The sequence below is a fragment of the Lissotriton vulgaris genome, chromosome 9, assembly GCF_964263255.1.
Source record: "Lissotriton vulgaris chromosome 9, aLisVul1.2, whole genome shotgun sequence".
In the NCBI taxonomy this organism is placed as follows: Eukaryota; Metazoa; Chordata; class Amphibia; order Caudata; family Salamandridae; genus Lissotriton; species Lissotriton vulgaris.
In genome coordinates, this window is record NC_141697.1 from 216,562,759 (window position 1) to 216,580,624 (window position 17,866).

The window sequence follows — 17,866 nt, forward strand, 5'->3', positions numbered from 1 at the left end:
ACCAGGAGGTTGGTGTGGCTGGGGGGCGGTGAGTTTAAGGTGTTGGCGGTAGTTGGAGGGGTCTGAGTGTTGAAGCTGTCGTGGATGTCTCTGATTGCGGTGAAAGAAGGTGGCTAGAGAGTCACAGAGGTCTTGTGATGTGGGGATGTCGCTGGAGCTGGAGCTGGAGCTGGGGTTGGCGAGGTCTTTCACGATGTTGAAGAGCTCTTTACTGTTGTATGCCTTGTTGTCGATGCGTTCCTTGAAGGGGGTCTTTTTGGTGGTTCAAATGAGTTGGTGGTGCCCGCGGCTGGCATTCTTGAGGGCTGCGTGGTTGTCCGGTGTTTGCTAGTGGCGCCATTTCGTCTCGAGTCTTCTGCAGGATTGCTTGGACGCATGAAGGTCGGCGTTGAACCAGATGTCATTTCTGTCTGTGCATCTATTTGTGAGTTTCTTGATCAGGGCGAGAGTCTTGGCGCAGTTGTCGATCCATTGCCTGAGGTTGCGGGCAGCTGTGTCGGTGTGGTCGGATAGTGGGTCTCGGGCGAGTGTGGCGATTAGCTGGTCTTCGGTGACCTTGTTCCAGCTGCGTTGGGGGATTAGTTGCTGGTGGTTGTTTGCATTGTTATTCTCGAAGGAGAAGGGATGCAGTTGTGGTAGGTCCAGTGGAGTTCGGTGGTGTAGTTGAAGGTGACGTGGCTGCTGGCGGAAAAGATGGGGTGGAGCATGTGTCTGGCGGAGTAGGTGGGTGTTGTGACGAGCTGTTTGAGACTGAGGTTGGCTAGGTTGTCCAGCAGTGTGGTGAAGTTGCTGTCATTGGCGTTCTCGAGGTGGAAGTTCAGGTCTACGAGTAGGATGTAGTCTGTGGAGGGCAAGGCGTGCGACCTGACGATGTCTGTGATAGAGTCGCTGAACTGTGGCCGGGGTCCAGGGGTCTGTAGACGAATGTTAATCTGAGGGTAGTGTTTTGATCGATGTGCATCTGGAAGTGCAGGTGTTCGGTGGTTCTAAGGGTGTCTTCGGCATTGGTCAAGATTCTGAGGGTATTTCTGTGGACGTTAGCCATTCCTCCTCCCGGTCTGTTTGTGTGGTCTCTGCGGGTGACCTTGTAGTCATCTGGGATGGCTATGGCGATGTCTGGTGCCAGGGAGGATGAGTCAAGCAGGTCCCCGAGTTCAACGGTGTGCCTGTGGATGGAGCAGGTGTTGAACAGGATGCATCTGAGATGGTTGTGCCTGCCCTGGTGGGAGGGGTGGGTGTGCTGGTGTACGCTGGCTGGTGAAGCTGCAGTTTCGGCATATGAAGGGTCCGTGGGTGCGCTTTGCGGTGGCCTGGAGGCAGGTGGCCGATCGGCCGGCGTTGAGTGCATTGAGGAGGTTAGCGTCATTACTGCGCCTGGTGTTGTGTTGCTCTTGGGGGCAAAGGGGGTCTGGAACTGGGCCCGGTCCAGGGGCAGACGGGCACAGATGGGCTTGCATTAGGCATGCCTTTGGCTGCTATTAAGTAGGGGAGGGATTGCAGCTGGGATGCGGGGAGATATCGGGCGTGGGCAGGGGCGGGTAGCAGGGGCAGCAGCGGCGGAAAACTGCTTGAAGGTGCAACAAAGCTACAATGTAGCTTAGCAGAAAATGAGAACGGGCGTCACAAAAGGAAAAGATATGCAGGACAAAAGTACACAGTAGTCAGTAAAGTACAGCACTCACAGTAAAACAGTGACCGAGTTAAACTGAAAAATACAGTAAGAGATTATGGGCTCAGCGAAGAGGCTGGGTGAAAACAGGGTCACAAAGACAGGTTGCCGGTCGTCTGCATATGAGAGTATTTCAATGCCAAAGGACTTAACCAACTGAACCAAAGGGGAGATATAGATATTAAAGAGTATGGTGCTCTGGGCGGAGTCCTATGGCACTCCCCTTCCTAGAGACAGAGTATTGGATTGAAAGGGACCAAGCATCATTTTTTGAGTCCTATCCTTTCAGTGCTGTAAGGTGGATTCCCCTCAAACAGATGCTGGATCGGGATAAGATGAGACATGGTATTGAATGCCGCAGACCAGTCGAGAAGGACCAGCATTGCAGGTATGCCTGCATCCAAGGAAAGGCTAAGCAAGTGGTTTCTGTGCTATGAGTTGGCTGAAAGCCCAATTAGGAGGAATCAAACAAATGATGAGCCTCTAAATATGAGATAAGTTGTCTGTTAACATGAGATTCCAACAGCTTGCTAATCCAGGGCAACAACGAGATAGGACGGTACCAGGGCAACAACGAGATAGGACGGTAGCATGCCTCGTCCATGGGATTGGCTGATGGTTTTCTTAAAATAGATGTAACAAAAGTGGGTTTCCATTCCTCAGGCAGCATTGCTGAGTGTTAGACGGACCGGGAGGGTCGGCCGAGGATAAGGGGAGAGGTCTCCGGGGAGAGCCGTCTCCAGCGATCGTACAGACAAGTAACTTCCCCCCCCACAGACGGACACCACACAAGGGTAAAGTTCAACGAGACTTTATAGGCAATTCTCTAAGTACGATGGAATGGTACAAGGAGGTCTGGACTCAGGGGTCCCCTCGATTCTGGTCTCTGGTTTGGGAAAAAGGGTAGTGGGACAGTCTTGTTACCAAAAAGGTGGAAATAGCTCTCAATCCTCGAGCTCGGCGTTCTAGATGATCGGGCCGCGGCGGAGCCAGCAGGTCCCGAGATGGACGAAGGAAACGACGGTCCGCGGCGGAGCCAGCAGGTCCCGATGAGATGATGGTTGCAAACGGTCCGCGGCCACGCCAGCAGGTCCCGACGACGATGAAGGATCGGAAGGTTACGAAGGTTGTGGCAGCGCCAGCAGGCAAGACAAAGGTGCACAAGGCAGAGCTACGGCAGCGCCGGTAGTCCGTCAAGGATGAGTTCTTCTTTGCGTCTCTCGACTCCAAGATACAACTGCCCTCCTGCTCTGGAGCTGCCCCAGTTATAGGGCTGATGTTCTTTGATGTCCGGACCCTCGCACCTGGAGGTCGGGAGGTCCGGGATGAGGGTTTCCCGACACCCAGCAGGGGGGTGGAGCCAGCGCCCGGGGAGGCGATGGCCGGGCGGCACTTGGCGGGGGAGAGCCATCGACACCTCTTTCTCCCATTGACTTGCCAAGTAGCCCGCTCACCTCCTGGGTGGATGGTGGTGCCGGGATGTCTGAGGCCTGGCTAGGCCCAGGGTTGAGGTCGATCGGGGGCCAGGCGGCCTCGTGGTGGAGTGTCCAAGATGGCGTCCCGGATGGGCGCGCGGGCCAGTAGTGGATCGGGCCCACGAGGTCGATATGTTCGAAGGCAGGGGTCCCTGAGGGGACGGAGGACGTGCAATGGTGGTGTGTGGTACTTGCGTGACCGGGCTCGGGCCTGGTCGGGCCGGGGGAGAGCGGCCCTTCATGTGGCCTGTCCAACATGCGTCCCCCCCAGCTGAAGGCGGGGAGAGTTACCCATCCTCTTGGGGACTCTCCTCGTCGAGGCGGAAAAACCGGGACAGGCCATCCGCGTTGGTGTGATCTGGCCCAGGCCGGTGTTCAACAGTGAAGTCCATCCCTTGTAGGGAGATGGACCAACGTAGTAACTTCGGGTTTTCCCCCCGCATCTGCATCAGCCACTGCAGGGGTCGGTGGTCGGTCTGCACCCGAAAGTGTGTGCCAAAGAGGTAGGGCCGGAGCTTCTTGAGGGCCCATACCACAGCGAAGGCCTCCCTCTCTATGGTGCTCCATCGTTGTTCTCGTGGTAGGAGTCGTCTGCTGATGAAGGCCACTGGCTGATCCAGGCCTTCGGTGTTCACTTGAGACAGGACTGCCCCAATGCCATGGTCGGAGGCATCCGTCTGGACGACGAACTCCCTGCTGTAGTCGGGGGCCTGGAGCACAGGGGCGGAACACATGGCGGCTTTCAATTGTTCGAATGCTGTTTGACAATCTGCGGTCCAGTTGACTTTCTTGGGTTGATTTTTGGACGTGAGTTCTGTGAGGGGCCCCACTATAGTACCATAGTCTTTCACAAACCTTCGGTAATAGCCCGTGAGGCCCAGGAAGGCTCGTACCTCGGTCTGGGTGATGGGGGGCTGCCAGGACTGGATGGCGGCAATTTTGAGCTGCAGAGGGGCCACCAGGCCGCTTCCCACCTGGTGTCCGAGGTAGGTTACAGACCCTTGACCAATTTGACATTTGCTGGCCTTGATCGTGAGGCCAGCTCGCTGAAGGGCTTGTAGCACTGCTTGGAGGTGGTGGAGGTGCTCGGGCCAATGGTGGCTGTATACAGCGATGTCGTCTAGGTAGGCGGCGCTGAACCCTTCGAGCCCCGCCAGGACTTGATTGACGAGCCGCTGAAATGTTGCGGGAGCATTCTTCATGCCGAAGGGCATGACCTTGAAATGGTAATGGCCATCGGGGGTGGAAAAGGCAGAACGTTCTTGGGCCCGGGGTGTGAGGCCGATTTGCCAGTAGCCCGCCGTCAGGTCGAAAATACTGAGGTAGCGGGCAGCTCCCATGCGGTCAATTAGTTCATCTGCCCAGGGGATGGGATGTGCGTCTGTTCGGGTGACCGCATTCAAGCCCCGGTAGTCAACGCAGAACCGGAGTTCCGGTGTGGTGCCTGGGGCGGCCGCTTTGGGGACCAGTACTACAGGACTGGCCCAGGGGCTGTCTGAGGGCTCGATGACCCCGAGCGTGAGCATTTTTGCTACCTCTTCCTGGACGCAGGCCCGTACCCGATCTGGCACGCGGTAGGCCCGGTGGCGGATAGGGGGGCTGTCCCCCGTGTCCACATCGTGCACACACCAGGAAGTGACACCTGGGGTGAGGGAGAACAGGCTGGCGAACTGTGATAGGAGGACTCGACACTCCTGGCGTTGCTCTCGGGTGAGGGCCTCTGAGAGTCGGACCCCATCCACGGAGCCGTCTTTCTCCCGAGTCCGTAGGAGGTCAGGGAGGGGCTCGGAGTCTTCTTCAGCCCCATTGTCTGTGGCCATCAGGAGGCTGAGTTCGGAACGCACAAAGTGGGGCTTCAGTCTGTTAGCGTGGAGGACCCGGAGGGGGTTCCGGGAAGATTCCATGTCGATGAGATAGGTGGCAGGACCCTTGCGCTCGACTACTTTGAAGGGCCCCGTCCACTTGTCTTGCAGGACGCAGGGTTCGGTGGGGGACATCACCCATACCTGTTGCCCAGGTTCAAATTCGATGGAGGAGGCATTCCGGTCATACCACTTTTTCATGTCCTCTTGACTGGCCTCTAGGTTGGCTTTTGCCAGCTCTCTGAACCGCCGGGTCTGGTTGCGGAGGGTTAGGAGGTACCGGAAGACATCTGGTGGGTTCTTGAGAGGGGGCATCTCCCAGCCTTCCTTGACTAGGCTGAGCGGCCCCCGTACTGGGTGTCCATACAGCAGTTCAAACGGGCTGAAGCCCAGGGACTTCTGGGGGACCTCTCGATATGCGAAGAGGAGGCACGGCAGCAGCACATCCCACTGGCGACGGAGGGGCTCTTCCAACCCCCCGATCATCCCTTTGAGCGTGCGGTTGAACCGCTCAACGAGTCCGTTTCCTTGAGGGTGATAGGGGGTCGTGAATCGGTAGGTAACCCCGCACTGTTGCCAGAGGGACTTCATATATTTAGAAATAAAGTTCGTGCCTCTGTCGCTGACGACTTCTCGGGGGAAGCCCACACGGGAGAAGATCCCCATTAGAGCCCGGCCGACTACCGGGGCTGTCACAGTTCGCAGGGGGACAGCCTCGGGGTAGCGGGTGGCGTGGTCCACTAGCACCAGGATGAACCGATGGCCTTGTTTTGTACGCGGGTCCAGGGGCCCCACAATGTCGATCCCGACCCTCTCGAACGGGGTGGTGACCACGGGAAAAGGTTGCAGGGGGGCTTTTAGTTTGCGGCCGCTCTTTCCACTGGCTTGGCACGTGGGGCAAGATCGGCAATGCTGGTGTACATCGTTCCTCATTTTGGGCCAGAAGAAGTGGGTCACCAGACGACTGTAGGTTTTATCTTGACCCAGGTGTCCCGCCAGGGGGACGTCGTGGGCCAGGTTTAGCAGAAAGTCTCTAAAACGGAGGGGCACCACTAGTACTCGGCTGGCCCCCAGCTCCGCGATTCTTTGCTCACTGTACAGCAGATCATTGTCCCAGTAGATCCAGTGTGTTCCGGAGGTATCCCCTGCGCTTTGGGCGAGTGCTTGCTGGCGGAGTCCCTCGAGGGAGGGACAGGTCTTCTGTTCTTGGCGAAATTGTTCTTGCGTGGGCCCCCCCTCTTGAGGCCACTGGTCGAGGTTAGCGAGGTTTGGAGGTTGAGCTGGTTCTGGGGGGACGTCACGGTCGGTGGTTTCGGCCGGGGCGACCGGAGGCGGCGGCGCCGGCCATTCGGGTTCCTCTGGGCGGGGGTTGGCACGGGCGGCCATGGACCGGGTGGTGACACACGCCCAGTCCGGGACGCCTAACATCCCCAGGTGTTCTCTTCGTTCTACGGCTGCCCACGGAGAGCTTTCAAGGTCATTCCCCAGGAGGCAGTCTACGGGGGCATCGTCTCGGACCGTTACCTTCAACATGCCGGTGACCCCTCCCCATTCGAAGGGGACGCAGGCCATCCGGCACAGACTTTCCGAGTTATCGGCGGAACGTACAGGGCAGAGAATGTTTGGTAGATACTGTTCTGGGGTCACCAGGTGACAGCGGACGGCTGTTACACTGGCCCCGGTGTCACGAAGGGCTTCGGCCCGGCGTCCATTGATGCTCACCCATTGGCTGTACTTCTGGGTGTTAGCGGGTAGGGGGACCCGCGGGACCATGTCTTTCCCCCCTAAGCAGGCTAGAGCCATGGCGGCTGGCTCCCATTCTTGATGTTCCTGTTCATATTCCTCTTGTTCCTCTGAGATCTGTTCCTCCCCCAGAGCAGCAGCGGCTACTTGGCGGGGTCTTGGGCTCTGGTACTGGGGGCAGTTTGGGTCGTTTGCATAGTGGCCGACTCGTTGGCATCGATGGCACGTAACATTGGCTCGGTATCCCGGTCGCGCCGGGGTGCTGCCCCGGTTGGCCGGGGGGGTGGTGCTGGTAGCGGGGGCGACCGGGGCGTTGTCTCTTCCTCGTCCTTGGCCCCCTCCTCCTCCTCGGGGACGGTGCTGACCATTGTTGTTCCGGTTCTGTTCGTAGGACCCATTCCGGCCCACTCTGGTGATTTCCCACCGGTCAGCTTCGGCTGCGAGCTGCCGGGGATCCGTTAACTTGCTGTCGAGGAGGTGCTGGCGGAGTTCAATGAAGCAATTGTTCGACAGGTGCTCCCATACCATAAGATTGAACAGTTGTTCGTAGGTTGTGACCTTGCTTCCTTTGATCCAGCCCTCGAAGGCTCGGCTAAAATAGTTTACATAGTCCACCCAAGTTGTACCCGGGATGCGGGTGCAGTCTCGGAACCTCTGACGGTACATCTCGGGTGTGAGGCCATAGCGAGTGAGGAGTGCAGCTTTCATATGGTCATAGGAGGTCATCTGGTGGTCCGGGAGCTGTAGCAGGGCGTCGCGGCCCTCATTGAGGAATCTCCCCCATAGACCGGCTCCCCAATCGCTTCTATCGATCCGGTGTGCAGTCATAGCGATTTCATAGGCCTTAAACCATTGCTGGATGTCGTCCTCTCGGAAGTATTCTCGAACGACATCCTTGGGGATGTGTACCTTTTTCTCTGTTGCCCCTGGGGTGTGGGGTTGCTCGGACACCCCTACTTCTTTATTCTGCTTGCGTAGGTCGATCTCAGCTAGTTTTCGCTCGTGTTCATATGCCAGTCTCTTTTCCTCGAGCTCCCTTTGTCTCTGTTTCTCCTCTCTTTCTTCTCGGAGACGCAGGTGCTCTAAGTTGATTTTTTGTTCGGCCAACTTAAGTTCAATGTCCATTTTGAGCCGGGCCATTTCCAGCTCGTGTAGTCTGGTTTTTTCTCGTTCCTGGATCTCGTCTTGCGAGAGACCCGTTCTTCGCTCTTCAGGGGCCGTGGTGGTTTTTGCTGCGATGCTTTGATCAGGGGTTCCGGCAGCCCCGGTTTCTGCCCAAGATTCCAGGGCATGCTTAAAATCGTCTTTGGTACTTAGTCCGGTGGTAGCGATACCTAGTTCGATGCAGAATTGTTTTAGTTCACGATGGCTGTACTCGTCCAATTTCTCCATCTGGAATTTCTCGGTTGCTCCGCTTTCTTTAGTCGTCATCGTGATTTCGTCGTGGGGTAAGCTACTCTCTGTACGATTATGCGGTGATTCGGATCGCGCCGCTGGCCACCAATGTTAGACGGACCGGGAGGGTCGGCCGAGGATAAGGGGAGAGGTCTCCGGGGAGAGCCGTCTCCAGCGATCGTACAGACAAGTAACTTCCCCCCCCACAGACGGACACCACACAAGGGTAAAGTTCAACGAGACTTTATAGGCAATTCTCTAAGTACGATGGAATGGTACAAGGAGGTCTGGACTCAGGGGTCCCCTCGATTCTGGTCTCTGGTTTGGGAAAAAGGGTAGTGGGACAGTCTTGTTACCAAAAAGGTGGAAATAGCTCTCAATCCTCGAGCTCGGCGTTCTAGATGATCGGGCCGCGGCGGAGCCAGCAGGTCCCGAGATGGACGAAGGAAACGACGGTCCGCGGCGGAGCCAGCAGGTCCCGATGAGATGATGGTTGCAAACGGTCCGCGGCCACGCCAGCAGGTCCCGACGACGATGAAGGATCGGAAGGTTACGAAGGTTGTGGCAGCGCCAGCAGGCAAGACAAAGGTGCACAAGGCAGAGCTACGGCAGCGCCGGTAGTCCGTCAAGGATGAGTTCTTCTTTGCGTCTCTCGACTCCAAGATACAACTGCCCTCCTGCTCTGGAGCTGCCCCAGTTATAGGGCTGATGTTCTTTGATGTCCGGACCCTCGCACCTGGAGGTCGGGAGGTCCGGGATGAGGGTGTCCCGACACCCAGCAGGGGGGTGGAGCCAGCGCCCGGGGAGGCGATGGCCGGGCGGCACTTGGCGGGGGAGAGCCATCGACACCTCTTTCTCCCATTGACTTGCCAAGTAGCCCGCTCACCTCCTGGGTGGATGGTGGTGCCGGGATGTCTGAGGCCTGGCTAGGCCCAGGGTTGAGGTCGATCGGGGGCCAGGCGGCCTCGTGGTGGAGTGTCCAAGATGGCGTCCCGGATGGGCGCGCGGGCCAGTAGTGGATCGGGCCCACGAGGTCGATATGTTCGAAGGCAGGGGTCCCTGAGGGGACGGAGGACGTGCAATGGTGGTGTGTGGTACTTGCGTGACCGGGCTCGGGCCTGGTCGGGCCGGGGGAGAGCGGCCCTTCATGTGGCCTGTCCAACACTGAGTAAAAGGATAGGTTGCATAAAGAAGTAACCACTGGTGCAAGGGAATTAAATAGAAAGGCTGTGATGTGGGGAGGGCGAAGATCAGCTGGAGATCCAGATTTTGTTTTAGCTAGGAGATCCAATACTTGAGTGTGTGTGATCAATTCAAATGTTTTTAATATAGCCTGGGAGTTGCTTCCAGAAGAATTATCAAATTCTACATATGTCGACGCCAACAAGTCATTGTGAAAATGATGATAGATGTTATCTATTTTTGTTTCATACGTCAAAGCCAAGGAGTCACACTGTGTTTGAGAAGCTCAATTAGATGAACAACAGGCAAGGGGATTAGAATGTTCCTTTAAGACTCCTTCTGTAAGAGCTCTCACTGATGCCAGCAAGAGGTCCATGACCTGAGGGGCACCTCTTGGGGATCAGGACTCACTCCAGCATAGGCCAGCAGCATGGTTTAGGCGCTTGCACAGAGGCCTCTGGAAACTAGTTGTGTCTCTGTAACTCACACAAGAGATCAGCCAACTGACCCTTGGAGTCATTCTGGCTATTCTGCGATCAAGGCAGGCAGATCGAATCTTCCTTTTTCAGACAGCAAGGCAGTCCTTTTATCAGCAGGGTAGTCCTTCTGGCAGAAGGACAGTCCTTCTGGCAGAAGAACAGTCCTTCCTCTTAATTTTCCACAGGTATAGGAGTGTTTTAATGAGTGGATCTGAATGTCCCATTTGTATTACTCCCCACCCTTTGCGGTGGGGAGAATTTAAGATGCGGTTCCCCAGTGGATCAGACGAAGCTATCAAGCGGAGGTCAGGCTTTGACGAGTGTTTGGCTAGAAGCGGAACTTCCCGCCAGCAGAACCATGAAGCCTAAGCTTTAACAATAATACATTAATTACAATAGGAATACCAGGTGGTATTAATTCTTTACTCCACCTGTGTATAGTTGTGCGATTGATGCACTACATATGAGTTGTGTTCAGTAGACCAATACTAGGGGGCCGATTCACAGAACTAAGTGAAGACAAACTCCTAAACGTACTACTTTTGGTATTCACAGAAGTTAGGATTTTGTCTTAAGTTTGGCTTAAGACAAACTTAAGACAGACTTAAGACAAAATCCTAACTTAAGTCTGACTTCAGTCTGTCTTAAGTCTTTCTTAAGATAAACTTAAGACAAAATCCTAACTTCTGTGAATACCAAAAGTAGTAAGTTTAGGATTTTGTCTTAAGTTAGTTCTGTGAATCGGGCCCTAGGATTGGAAATAGGTGTCACAGCTCACAGGATCATATACTAGGTCCTGAAGAATAGCCATAGGCGTAGGCTAGAAACATGTCGACCTTTAGGATTTGGGCAGTCAATCAATCAATCAATCAGAGCACTTGTAGAGCGCGCTACTTACCTGTGAGGGTCTCAAAGGTGCTGAGGGGAGGTGGTGCCGCTACTGCTCGAAGAGCCAGGTCTTGAGGAGTCTTCTGAATGCGAGTAGGTCTTGGGTCTGCCGTAAGGGGGTAGGGAGGGTGTTCCAGGTCTTGGCGGTGAGATAGGAGAAGGATCTGCCGCCCGAGGTTGTTCTTTGGATGCGGGGGACATCGGCGAGGGCAAGGATGGCGGAGCGGAGCTGGCGAGTCGGGGTGTAGAAGTTGAGTCTGCTGTTCAGGTAGGCTGGTCCGGCGTTGTGAAGTGCTTTGTGTGCGTGGGTGAGGAGCTTGAAGGTGATCCTCTTGTTGATGGGGAGCCAGTGTAGGTCTCTCAGGTAGGGGGTGATGTGGCTGCAGTGGGGGACTTTGACGATCAGTAGGGCGGAGGCGTTTTGGATGCGTTGTAGTCGTCGTAGGTGTTTGGCTGGGATTCCTGCGTAGAGTGTGTTGCCGCAGTCCAGTCTGCTGCTGACGAGGGCCTGTGTCACTGTTCTTCTTGTTTCGGTCGGGATCCACTTGTAGATCCTGCGCAGCATGCGGAGGATATTGTAGCAGGAGGAGGAGACGGCGTTGACCTGTTTAGACATGGACAGGGAGGAGCCGAGGATGAATCCTAGGTTGCGTGCATGGTCGGTGGGTGTAGATGCTGCTCCCAGTGTGGTCGGCCACCAGGAGTTGTCATAGGCTGAGGGGGTGGGTACCTCCGTCTTGTCCGAGTTTAGCTTCAGACGGCTGTTCTGCATCCAGTCGGCGACGGCCTTCATTCCCTCATGGAGGTTGGTTTTGGCGGTGTGCGGGTCCTTGGTGAGGGAGAGGATGAGCTGGGTGTCGTCGCCAGCATAGGAGATGATGTTGAGGTCGTGTTGGCGGGCCACTTGCCCGAGGGGGGCCATGTAGATGTTGAACAGCATCGGGTGGAGGGATGAGCCATGGGGGACGCCGCAGATGATGTTGGTGGCCTCGGATCGGAAGGGCGGGAGGCGGACGCTCTGGGTTCTGCCGGAGAGGAAGGACGTGGTCCAATCCAGGGCCTTCTCTTGGATTCCGGCTTCTAGGAGGCATGTCTTTAGAGTGCGGTGGCAGACCGTGTTGAAGGCGGCAGACATGTCCAGGACAATGAGGGCTGATGTTTCGCCATTGTCTAATTGGTGCCTGATGTCGTCTGTGGCGGCGATGAGGGCTGTCTCAGTGCTGTGGTTTTGTCTGAACCCGGACTGGGACTGGTCCAAGATCTTGTTTTCTTCCAGGTGGCGGGCCAGTTGCATGTTGATGATTTTCTCGATTACCTTCGCCGGGGACGGGAGCAGGGAATTGGGCGGGAAGTTCTTGAGGTCCTTGGGGCCTGCCTTGGGCTTCTTGAGGAGGGCGCTGATTTCGGCGTGTTTCCAGCTTTCCGCAAATGTCGCTGTTTCGAAGAAAATGTTGATGACCTTCCGTAGTTGGGGTGTGATGGCAGCGTCTGCTTTGTTGAATACATGGTGTGGGCACGGGTCTGACGGAGATCCTGAGTGGATGGAGTTCATGACCTTCCGTGTCTCGTCGTCATTGACGTTGGACCCGGAGGTCAGGCAGTTGGCGCTGGTGGTGTTCACAGGGGAGGTGGGGTCTGGCGTAGTCGGGTGGTCATGGTGTTGAAGCTGTCATGGATGTCAGTAATCTTGCGGTGGAAGAAGATGGCCAGTGAGTTGCACAGTTCTTGTGAGGGCGGCATGTCGTTGGCATTGGCGCTGTGGTTGGAGAGTTCCTTTACGATGCTGAAGAGCTCTTTGCTGTCGTGTGCGTTGTTATCCAGGCGGTCTTTGATGGAGGATCTCTTGGCTAATCTGATGAGGTGGTGATGTCTGCAGGTGGCCTCCTTGTGGGCTGCGTGGTTGTCCGGAGTGCGTTCGTGGAGCCATATCTTCTCCAGTTTCCGGCAGGCGCATTTGGAGGTCGGCAGCTCATCGGAGAACCAGGTGGCTCCCTTGCTGGCGTGGTTGTTAGAGGGTTTCTTGACTCCTAAGTTGTTCCCCTGTTTGTAGTCATACTGACTAGGGGCCAGAGTAAAGGCAGCCAGGTATTTTTAAACACACACCTTTCTTTACCTCACTTCTCCCTAGCAGAATCACCTGCCTTACATTAGGTCGTAAATGGGACCGGACTTTGTCCCCAGAATTTGGAATCCATATGCAAAAAAGGGACCCAGTATCTTTATGTTATTCCCCATTTTGGTAACAGATGTAATTATTGCCCAGAATCACTGATTCCACCTCTGGCAAATGTGGCAGTCCTATACCGTGCAACTCATAATGTGGGTCAGAATGGGATACAACACAGGAAGTGAAGCAGGTTTCAAGCCCTGCAGGCATTCACCTCATTAGGCCATGTTTTCTTTTACATTATCAATTAGCTTCAATCAAATGGAAGATTGTCGTCTGGACATTTGCAGTCACTATTAACATATTTTGCGATTTATATATCCCCCGGATGGGTCAGTCAAGATAATTTATGAATACACAAACCCTCCATAAGTAAGACACATCTCTGGATATTGAAATTATTATTAGCCATGAAATTATTAACTTAGAGTTAGTTAATTATCCTTTACACGTAGATTGTTTTTCAGACAGGTTTCGACTTTGTTATAAACCGTCATTGCCTTTTACACTCATTATAATAGATATTGTTTGCTGAGAGCGGATATATTCCTTACACAATATTCAACCTTCTTAAGAGCTGCTCCTCTGAGTATTCTATTTTCTGGAAATGTGAAAGGTTGAACATCATTCTCTTCCAATGCAAAGCAGTGTCAGGTTCCCATTCCCCTTTGATCTTAATTCCTTTTCAGAGTCACATAATATTATTTCAGTCCCAGCTGACTTATTTGGTAGCAGCTTGCACATATTTCTATTTGAATTGCACTCCACTACATGCAGTAGTGTTACATAGAGATTAGACATTTTCCTCTTACAGTAAAGCTTTCTGTGCTCTTTCTATAACATCAAACAGCTCTCTAAGGCTTTCAATAGTTATCTAGTCGCTTGTTGTGTTGTCGCATTCTGTTTTTTATAAAGAGTAAAAGGGTATTTAAAACGGGAAAGGCGTAACATAGGAACCAGAATTACAGTATAGCAAATTAATTCATTGCTGAAAGAACCATCCAAACGTTTATTGTGCTTGACTTACTCACTGAATGGTGTAGTCATTAAACTATTGGCTATGGGAAATATCTGCTCAAGTTACAAACAATTGCATAACTATGTACGATTAAAAATCGTTTTTTTTTGTCATAAAGGTATTTTCGGCTGTAAACAGAATGATTTGTAGAAGGCATCAATGGATTTACTATCTGAATAAGTAAATCCAACATTACGTGTCGTAAGTGGGCATTACAAGTCACGGTTACCCAGTATATCTTTGGACAACTAAAAATGTAGGGCCTCATTTATGAGAAATTGCACATTGCTGCGTGAAAGCAGCGATGCGTCACTTCTCAGTGCGCCCTCCTTGCGTCATGATTGATGCGTCATATTTACAGTATGACGCATCATGGCGCAAGGAGTTACAGATACGTCAGTATTTCTGACGTATCTGTAGGCGCAAAAGTGACGCATTGCTGGAGTGTGTCACAAAAGTGACGCAACTCCAGCAATGTGTACTTTCACATGGGCAAGTCCCATGTTGTTAGTGCCTGAGTCAGTCTTACGCCTGCCATGAAGCAGGCGTAAGATTTTGACGCATTAGCGACAAGCAAATGGCGCAGTGAAATCTTATAGATTTCACTGCGTCACTTCCATGACCGTTTCTTGCGTCAAAACGCCCCCCTTGCATACATTATACCTTGCGCAGGTATAATGTGGCGCAGGGGTTTACAAAGTGATGCATCTACCTAGATGCGTCAAATTGTAAATATGGCGCAACAAGGCGCATCTTTTACGCCACTGGTGCGTCACAAAAAGTGATGCACCGGCGGCGTAAAAGTGACGTTTTGCCTCATAAATGAGGCCCGTACATTCACACATTGAAATTCGACCCCTTCCGACCCTCAAATGGCCTAAAATGTACTTCAAGATGGGAATGGAGTTGTCCTCCCTCTGGAGCCGGAAGGCAAAAACATCTCAAAGATGTTCTAGGTGTAAGAAAATGGCTTTCACAATCCGGTAAACGTTTACCCCGTTGTGAATAAAAAACAAGCTCCGTTTCCCTTGTGTGTAATCCTGAACTATGCAGAATTATGCCCAGGATAGATAGGATCTGTCACATGAGAGACCTCACATGGGAAATGTCACATAATAATCCCAGTAGAACAGTAATATGCTTGCAAAACTGCACTGGGAAATCAGCTATCCAGGCTTTCTTTTGGGAATGTTTGTGAATTAAAACATCTCCAATTATGGTTTCACATTTTTTCACAGCTGGAGAGAGCTACTTTTATTTAATTGAACTTCACTGTTCCTTATCCAGAGACGTTTTAAGGCATGGGCAAGGTGGGCAATCGGCCAGCTCCTCCACCCTCCAACAGGCCCCCAGGGAATATAAACTTTTACTATATTTTACTTCTGTCTATTCTATTTCTCTATTTGGACTGCTCTACGTTTCTGCTTCCCTCTATCTCTGGATCTATCTGCCCAGTGAGTGACAACGCATATTTCAGCTTGTTTGTGTGACCCTTTTAAAATGTAATATATAATTTAGTATTCTTTGGCATCATGCATTGATTCTGTGAACTAAGAGGCAATGGGTAATACAATTCAAATGTATTATGTAATGGGGCCCATAAATTATGTCTTGTTCGGGCCCCCAAAATACTTAAGACGACCAGGTAGTTAAACAAGCCAAATGAGGCCCTCTTTCCAGAGACGTCCTAAGGATTTTGGGGGCCCTGGGCAAAACTTATCTTGGGGGCACCTCTTCCGAACAGCTTTGAATTTATGATCACATTTGAGCTCTGTATACCCAAAAAGGAGGATATGCATTTTCCCAGTAAAAAACGTGTGGATGAACCAAAGTGAGTGGAAGGCAAACAGGAGGGGAATCCTCCTTGTTGGAAGTAGAACCCTCACACACCCAGCAAGCTAGGTGTCATGCTTCATCATATGGGCTCGCTCCTCGTCAGGTCGGCGGTGCAATACCTGACGGGCACCCATAATGGGGCTCTGTTTGCCTTCCACTCACGTTGGCTCATCCACACGTTTTTTTCTGGGAACTGCGTACCCTCCTTTTTGGTCTACTATCTTCAGGGCATGTACGCTGGACCCAGTTAAACAGCCCTTTCTATCCCTGCACTTGATAGGACACATTTGAGCTCTGTCATGCCCTCTTTGGCCATTTCACTGACAGGCACACAGGTCCAAATTCTAAATGTGTTTAACTCTAATATTCAGGGACAGTGTGTTTTCAATATTGTAACACAGTGGCAGCTCACTAATATTACCGTAAATAATCTATGTGTCACCCTCCATTTCTCATGTGAGGTCCTGTTTTATTCTAAAAGAAACTTTGTATGGATGCTGCGTAATACAAAAACACAACATTTGTTTTCAAAACGACTGTAACATACAATGTTTCCAAAATAAATGTTACTAACGCCATTTCCTCGGTAAGTGTAATCCATGGGGGAGTTTTTCACAGGATGAAATAAATGCCTCTGTCTTGCTGTGACTGCTGATAACAATGTCCCTGGTGGAGTAACTCGATGGAAATTACATTTAACAAAAGCATTAAGTATTAGGCTTGATTAGAAAGGAATGATCCTACAATTTGTGAAGGAGATGATTAATGTTTCTAGGGAAATTTCTTCTCTGGTGGAGAGTTGTCCAGCATAGACGGTCGCTTTCACAGCGGTGGCCTTATCGAAGGTAATCCCGATTCCCAGATGGTTTTGATAAACCTTGAGAGCTTTTCCCTGTAGAACCTCATATATTAATTTCTACAATAAAGATATGAAGGTCACAAAGGGACATTCTCATGTTAAAAGAAGGATATTTGTCATGCTTTCCTTTGTACGAAAATCTCATAATTTCACATATATTTGTCTCAGGAGTCATCTTTTGAGTAGGTGTAAGGGAAAGTATTTGAAATATGCACTCACATACAACATACTTGGAAGCTTCCACCACGGCATGTCATACGATATGAAAATGCAAGGTGTATGTACATAATGCATGTCAGCCATTATTTTAATTTTGCTATTGTGAAGAAAAGACTGGTGTTTCTTTTTAGCGTATACAGTTTGTCCTGCTTTTGTAAGCTGATTTGCACAAGGCTGACATCCAATTTTAGTTTCCCCTCACAGAGTGACTGTTCCCCTAAATTCATCTTATGAGGCACAAAATTGTGGGTGTTTGGCTGGAGTTGGCGAGTATTGTAAGAGGGATATGTATGTTAGGATAGATATAGAAATACATTTTTAGATTTGTATGTTGTAGTTTTGGAGAGGGATAAAAATACATTTTGTATTATAAAAATATATTTTTGATAGAATCTTTGAATATTGTGTCTTATTATCTGCAGTTGTTTGAGTAAAATGAATGTTACTTTTAGAAATCCGAAACCCATGTAAAGAATAAGAAAAGGCTGCTACCATCTTGAATATAACCTTGGGTACAGCAAAATACTATCAAACCCATTTCCCATATGGGCTTAGGCCCAAAATGTTGAACTTCATAAAATCCATTGAAGTTTCCTGATTCCATCACATTTGTCGGGTAGCACAGATGCACCAACACACTACCTAGCTATCAGAATTTCTTGCTCCAGAATATCCCATATTCATCAGAGCCTCCGACTCTCCTCTGGTTGCCAGGTTGGCATGCCTATGCCAGGTAGAGGTTGCTGATGCAAACCTACCAAGGGCAGCAGGTATTTTTGTTGTGTACAGCTGTTGATGTTTTTTTGCTTTCTGTTTCTGTGGCAAAAGTGTGCAGACATTATGCTTAGTGGGGCATGTTTTACTATATGATACATGTCCTCCATTCTCTCAGTCGCACTCTCATTAACGACCGGGTACGTGTTATTCACCTTCATTACTAGTGCCACTGGCATCATTCCTTTCCTGAGACTTCATTTTGCTGCCCCTTCCCCGTCCTCTACCTAAGGAGCAAACTCCCTATCCACATTATCTAAAGTGTGTTGACGAAAAGACAAACTCCACCTCTACTGATAC